This window comes from Fukomys damarensis, unplaced genomic scaffold, assembly GCF_012274545.1.
Source record: "Fukomys damarensis isolate Sample0158 unplaced genomic scaffold, DMR_v1.0_HiC HiC_scaffold_36, whole genome shotgun sequence".
NCBI classification, from domain to species: Eukaryota; Metazoa; Chordata; class Mammalia; order Rodentia; family Bathyergidae; genus Fukomys; species Fukomys damarensis.
The window spans coordinates 29286329-29292552 of NW_022900948.1; positions in this window are offsets into that span (position 1 = coordinate 29286329).

Below are 6224 nucleotides of genomic sequence, written 5' to 3' on the forward strand. Positions count from 1 at the left end.
ATGCTGGGAGGAGCAAAGCAGAATCACTCTTTCCTCGGTGTGGAAATGGGGAGAGGGGAAGTAGATGGCAGAAAAATGTGAATTGGTTCAGTAAAGCAGCAGCTGTGCCAGCCAGGCCTTCATCAGACAATGAACCAGCAGCTCTCAGCAGTCAGCACTGTCCACCGGACACCCCTGAGGTTCATTCCTGTCCCACGGAGTCCCTGGTCCTTGTCTTTCTGCCTGCCTGTGCCCCCATCCCTGTCAGTCAGGACTGCACCAGGTGGCTGACATCAGATACACTCCCGTGACACAAACTGCCAGCAAACTTTCTAAACTTGTATTTTAACTGTTAAGAGGTTAAAACTTTTGCTTAGAACATGTCCAAGTTATGGACTATGGTTCTTATTTTTAGAAATCGATCTTTATGTTCAAAAGTTGAAAAGAAAAAGAAAAACCTTCTGGGGTATTGGTAAAGTTCTCTGAGTAAGTGTGTTACAGTCTCTCCATGCTGCCATTAAGCCAAAACAAAAGCTGTGAAATTAAAAAGTGCTTGAGAGAGTGTGTTCAGAAAGTGATTTATTTACAGATTTAAGTCTTTATTTCATGAAGCTACCAAATGTTAAAAGAATGTCACCTTTTTTTCTTTGTTACGGAACCCAGAGATTATAAAATTAAAGAAAAAGGTTTTTGTTGAATTTTGATGCCGGCACACAGTTTCTGTCTACTTTTTTTTTTCATATGTCTGTGTATAAAAGATTCTGTTGTTTACTATGGGATTAGTATTACATTTTGAGGTAAACAAAGAATTTGTACTGCTTGATAAACTATTAGCTTGTAAATTTAAAAAGTTTCTTTACCTCAGTTAACTTAAAATAATGGACCAATAAACTGATAAAAGATGCTTTCTTTACCTTGAGTCATGTTCTCATTTGTACCTGTCTATAGAACAGGAAAACATAGGTGCCTCTTTTTTCTTATTTTCTCCAAAAAGATAGCAATTTGCCTCCACGAATCAGGATATATAGAGCAACAGGAAAAGAAAAATTATGTATATAACTTAGCTATATGTGTAATTTATAATTTAACTCTTTATTCTCCATTTCTTTATAGAACCAACCTCAGTCTGCCCTCTCCTACATCCTACAGATTGACCCTAATTTGGGGAGTTGAAGAAACTACCTATATAATTACTGCCATTACACCAGAGAAAATATTTGGTATTTGCACAATTGTGACTTATTTATTTCACTTAAGAGTATAACCTCAATATACATCCATTTTCCTATGAATGACTCTAATTTCTCATTGTTTATGGCTGAGTAGTACTCCATTTTACAGAAAAACCACATCTTCTTTATCCAGTCTCCAACTGATGGGAAAATGGGCTGTTTCCAAGTTTTAGCTATTACAAACTGTGCCACTATAAACATTGGTGCACATATCACTGTGGTATGATTCTTTTAATTCTTTTGGAAAGATACCCAGCAGAGGAATGGTTGGGTCAAATGGAACCTCTAGTCCCAGCTCTTTGAGGTATCTCCATATTGATTTCCACAGTGGTTGCACCAGTCTGCACTCCCACCAACAGTGGAGAAGGGTTCCTTTCTCCCCACAACCCTGCCAACATTTGTTATTGGTTGATTTATTTGTAGCAGCCATTCTTTGTGGGGTGAGGTGGAATCTCAGTGTTGTTTTCATCTGCATCTCTTGAATGACCAGTGATGTGGAACATTTTTTCATATATTTACTTGATGCTTTTACTTCTTTGAGAAAGGTCTGTTCATTTCAGATTTCCCACACTGAATAGTTGCTCTGGTGTGAAAAACTATAATTGTAAATAAGATCCTAATGGTATAATTGACAATGTGAAATAGAAAAGGGCTAAAGGTGTAGGGGAAGTGGGAGGGACAGGGGAAAGGAAATAAGGGAAAAGACAAAAATATGAGAAAATTAAAAAATGGAAATAAAGTTTTTGTAAATAGAGAAGGGAGGAGGGGATGAAGGGAGGGCAGGGATGTGGGGAAAAAATGAGAACCAAGGCCTGTCATGTAAAGAGCCCAATGATGAATGTAACTGTACTGCATACCTAAAATGTACCAATAAACTCAATGAGAAAAAAAACCAAAATACATAAAAATTACACATAAAATCAATATTTGATAATGGGGCAAGAAATATTGGAATAAATATGATGAACCTATGAAAAATAATTACTGCCATTATGGGCAGGCTGGTTGACAGCCAGTTCAGATATCACATAGGAGATTTTATTTTCCTCTGTTACCATCCCACAGTGAAGCACCATTATATTTTGGGTCAGGGCCTGTCATTTTCTGATATTTATTTATTTTTACTGCTAGGGTATTTTTGAAGAATTTGTGAAAGAAATATCTGTGATTCATTAAAGTGTAAAAATGTACAGATATTCCTCATTTAATGACGGGCCTGGTTAATGATTTTTTTGGACTTATGACTGAAGCGTGCTATTTGGATTTATGAACTGTCCTTTTTTTTTGCACAGTTCTGTACATCTTGTTTATAGAACCTCAGTGTCTTTTTTGTACAGTATACCTTATACAGTAGTATAATTTTTGTTTGCTATACTGTATGTACAGTAGTATAGTTTTATGTTATACATTACAGTACTACACAAGAGTTATGCAAATAAAAGCAGAATCGTCAGGTTGAAGTCTCCTTTGACAGTTTCTTTGTTCTGAATATTGTACATACTATATACAACTCCCCATTCAGCAGTCAATGCGTTTAACGACTTAGTCACAGGAAAGGAACTCAGTTGTGAAACAAGGCGTGTCTGTGTTGCAAATGAGAGGCCGGAGTGCTCAGTTAAGTCTACCTAGTGATGCCTGTGGATTGGAAATGAGCTTAGAGTGACACTGAACGTGGCTGCCTGATAGCAGACATCATTAAGATTTCAGTCATAAGTGGAAGAAGAGGGATTGGGTTCAAAGCTCAGCTTTTCCTTTACTAGCTGTGTGGCTTTAGGCAAGTCATCTCTCTGAACCTGCAGTATTGTGATCTTTGAAATGAAGACCAGCCTTCTCCATAGGTGGTTGACAGGATTGGCAATCGTGTGTGAAGCACCTGAATGGTGAGCACTTGCTTTGCAGGGAACCTTATGGAAAGACTTCCTTTTGTTTAAATGTGGCCAACTTAGATGTTAAGGAAACTTTCCTGTACATTTAACTAGTTGAAATATTTCTTTTTGTTTTTGCAGTATTGGGGGCCAATCCCAAGGCTTTTGAATTGAGCTATGTCCCAAGCCCCTTTTTGTATTTTTTAAGACAGGGTCTTGCTAAGTTGCCCAGGCTGGTCTTGAACTTGTGATCTTCTCAGAATGTTGAGATTACAGGTGTGTGTTCCCACATCCATCCGACTGAAATTTCTTATTTTTAAAAGGATAATACCTTCTTTTTAGAAGGTATGAGGTAAGATGCTGGAGGATTGTGGTCAGACTGAAGGCTTAGCAAAAAGATGGGGATAGATTGCAAAGCCATGACAAGAAGAGGAGATGGAAATGAGCAGCTGGGTTGAGGTTTCCACGGTGAAAGGAATGAGTCAGAGGTGATTTGGAAACTTTTGTCCTGGGAACTGGAAGTGATGCCATTAATTAAACTTAATCAGGAGAGAGACATTTTGTGGGACCTAAATTACAAGCCCTTGCTAAATGGCAAAGGGCCTAGGAGACAGTGTCCTGAACCCCTCCCATTGTAACCACAGCCCTGACTTTTGTTCCAGCCCTGGCCTAAGAATGTGTATCACTCTTGTATTGTTTGAAGTCCAGATCTGAATCTACCTGTAAATTAGAGACTCCAGACGTAGAGCCCCAAGTTAATTGACAAACTGTTTGCTCATCCGGAGTGTCTTGATGACCTTTGAGACATCCTATGGGTGGTACCTGTCACTCATCAATATGTGACTGTTAAGCATGTGGCTGCTGACCACCAGCTCAAGTCAGCAGACCTTTGTCCCCTGTCTGTGAGTCCAAAAATGTTAACCCCCTCTTTTACTCCCTATAAGAGGACCTCAGCCCCTGAGCTAGGCGCCTCTCTGAGCCAGCCACTTGGTTCTGAGAGTGCCATCTGGCCAGACTAATAAAGGCCTTTTACCATCTAGCCTGGTGTGTTCCTTCCTGGGTTTCTCGTTCCTCGATAGTGCTCATGGAGCCTCATTGGGCTTTAGGGCCCAACACTGCAAAGGCCTTTTGGGCTGTTTGCGCTCCGTGGAGTGGAAGTGAGACTTTTAAGTCTTACATATTGGAGGCCCCAGCGAGATACCCAGGCGGGAACTGTAAATCCAGCCGAGATTCTCTGTTGCGGGATCCAGCAGGAGATTCTCAGACACAGACCTTTGAAAGCCTCCAGAGGAAAGCTTTGTGCCGGTTGCAACTGTCTTGTTTGTCAGGGTCAAGGTGGCCGACTGGCTGGGAAACCTCCCCTGACCCCGGCCCTGACGAGGACTCTGGGTAGTAGAATCAAAGCTTTTCTTTTTGTGTGGCGCCTGTCTGTCTTGTCAGTGTCTTGTGTGTTAAACTAAATTTGTTCCTAGGGTCAAGATGGGAGGATCCAGTTCCAAGAACACCCCATTGGACTGTTTTCTCACTAATTTTAAATTGGCTTTCTCTCCTGAGCAGGAAGATGAATATGAAAGAAAGTTTTCTCCAGGGAAACTCCGGGTCCTCTGCAAGCTGGAATGGCTAGCCTTCGGAGTAGGCTGGCCAGCTGGAGGTTCTTTTGAACCGAGACTTTGTTGGGCGATATGGGAGAAGGTCACCGGACACCCTAGCCACCCCGACCAATTCCCTTATATTGACATCTGGGCCCGGGCCTGCGACAGGCCTCCGGCATGGTTGCAATGCTGCTCCTTGTGCACCAGCTCTCGTATTCTGGTGATGGCACCGAGTGAGATAAAGACCTTAAGGCAGCAGGCACGCAGGCCGGTCCTCTCGCAGGAGCCAGACCCCTTAGAGCCTAGTGACCCCAGGATGAGACCCCCTTCCTATGCAGAATCACCCTCTGGGGAGAGGGGAGTCAAGTCTATCTACCCATCCCTTCCAAGGGAGGGAGAAGTTCCAGATTCCACAACCTCTCCCTCCTGCACCCGAGGGGGCTCTGCGTATGGACCCCCAGAGGCACCCCTGGGGGGATGGGATCTGGTACCTGTGTTTCCATTGAGGGAGGTAGAACAGGGTCACTATGTGTACATTCCTTTCTCTACGAGTGATTTGTATAACTGGAAACATCAGAATCCCCCATTCTCCGAAAAGCCGCAGGCCCTTCTCGAGTCTGTGTTTAATACTCATGATCCCACCTGGGATGATTGTCAGCAACTTTTGCAGGCCCTGTTCACATCTGAGGAGTGAGAAAGGATCAGAGGACATGCTGTTCGGTCGGTGCTGGGGGGCGCTGAGGGACCCATTGATGACCAGCAGCAGGCCTGAATTGACGCTCAACTCCCCTCCACCCGTCCTCAATGGCAATCGAACTCCATGGGAGGTAGGGAAGCTCTTCGCAATTACCGTCAGCATCTCCTGGCCGGCCTTAGGGGAGCCACTTGCAAGCCTACCAATTTGAGTAAGGTAAGCGAGGTCCTTCAAGGGCCAGAGGAATCCCCATCTGCCTTCCTGGTCGTACGTACACTCCCATTGATCCAGACGCCCCAGCGAACAGGAAGGCAATTAATCTGGCTTTTGCAACTCAGTCGGCCCCAGATATTTGGAGAAAGTTACAGAGGTTGGAGGGTTTTGAGGGAGAAAATAGAGAAAAACTGATGAGCATAGCAATGAAGGTGTTCACGAATAGAGATCCACTTGAGGATAGAATGGCTACGAAGATGGAAAAGGCAAGTGTTACGGCATTGAGGGAAGAAGAATGTATGCAGAAGGAGAGAGAGAGATGGGAAAATAAGGGAAAGAGATGGCCGCGGGTAGATAGAGATCAATGTGAGTACTGCAAAGAAAGAGGACATTATAAGAAGGACTGTGAGAAATGGAGAAAGAAAAAGGAATACTTGAGGATAGAATGGCTACGAAGATGGAAAAGGCAAGTGTTACGGCATTGAGGGAAGAAGAATGTATGCAGAAGGAGAGAGAGAGATGGGAAAATAAGGGAAAGAGATGGCCGCGGGTAGATAGAGATCAATGTGAGTACTGCAAAGAAAGAGGACATTATAAGAAGGACTGTGAGAAATGGAGAAAGAAAAAGGAATAGGGGAAGGAAAAAGAG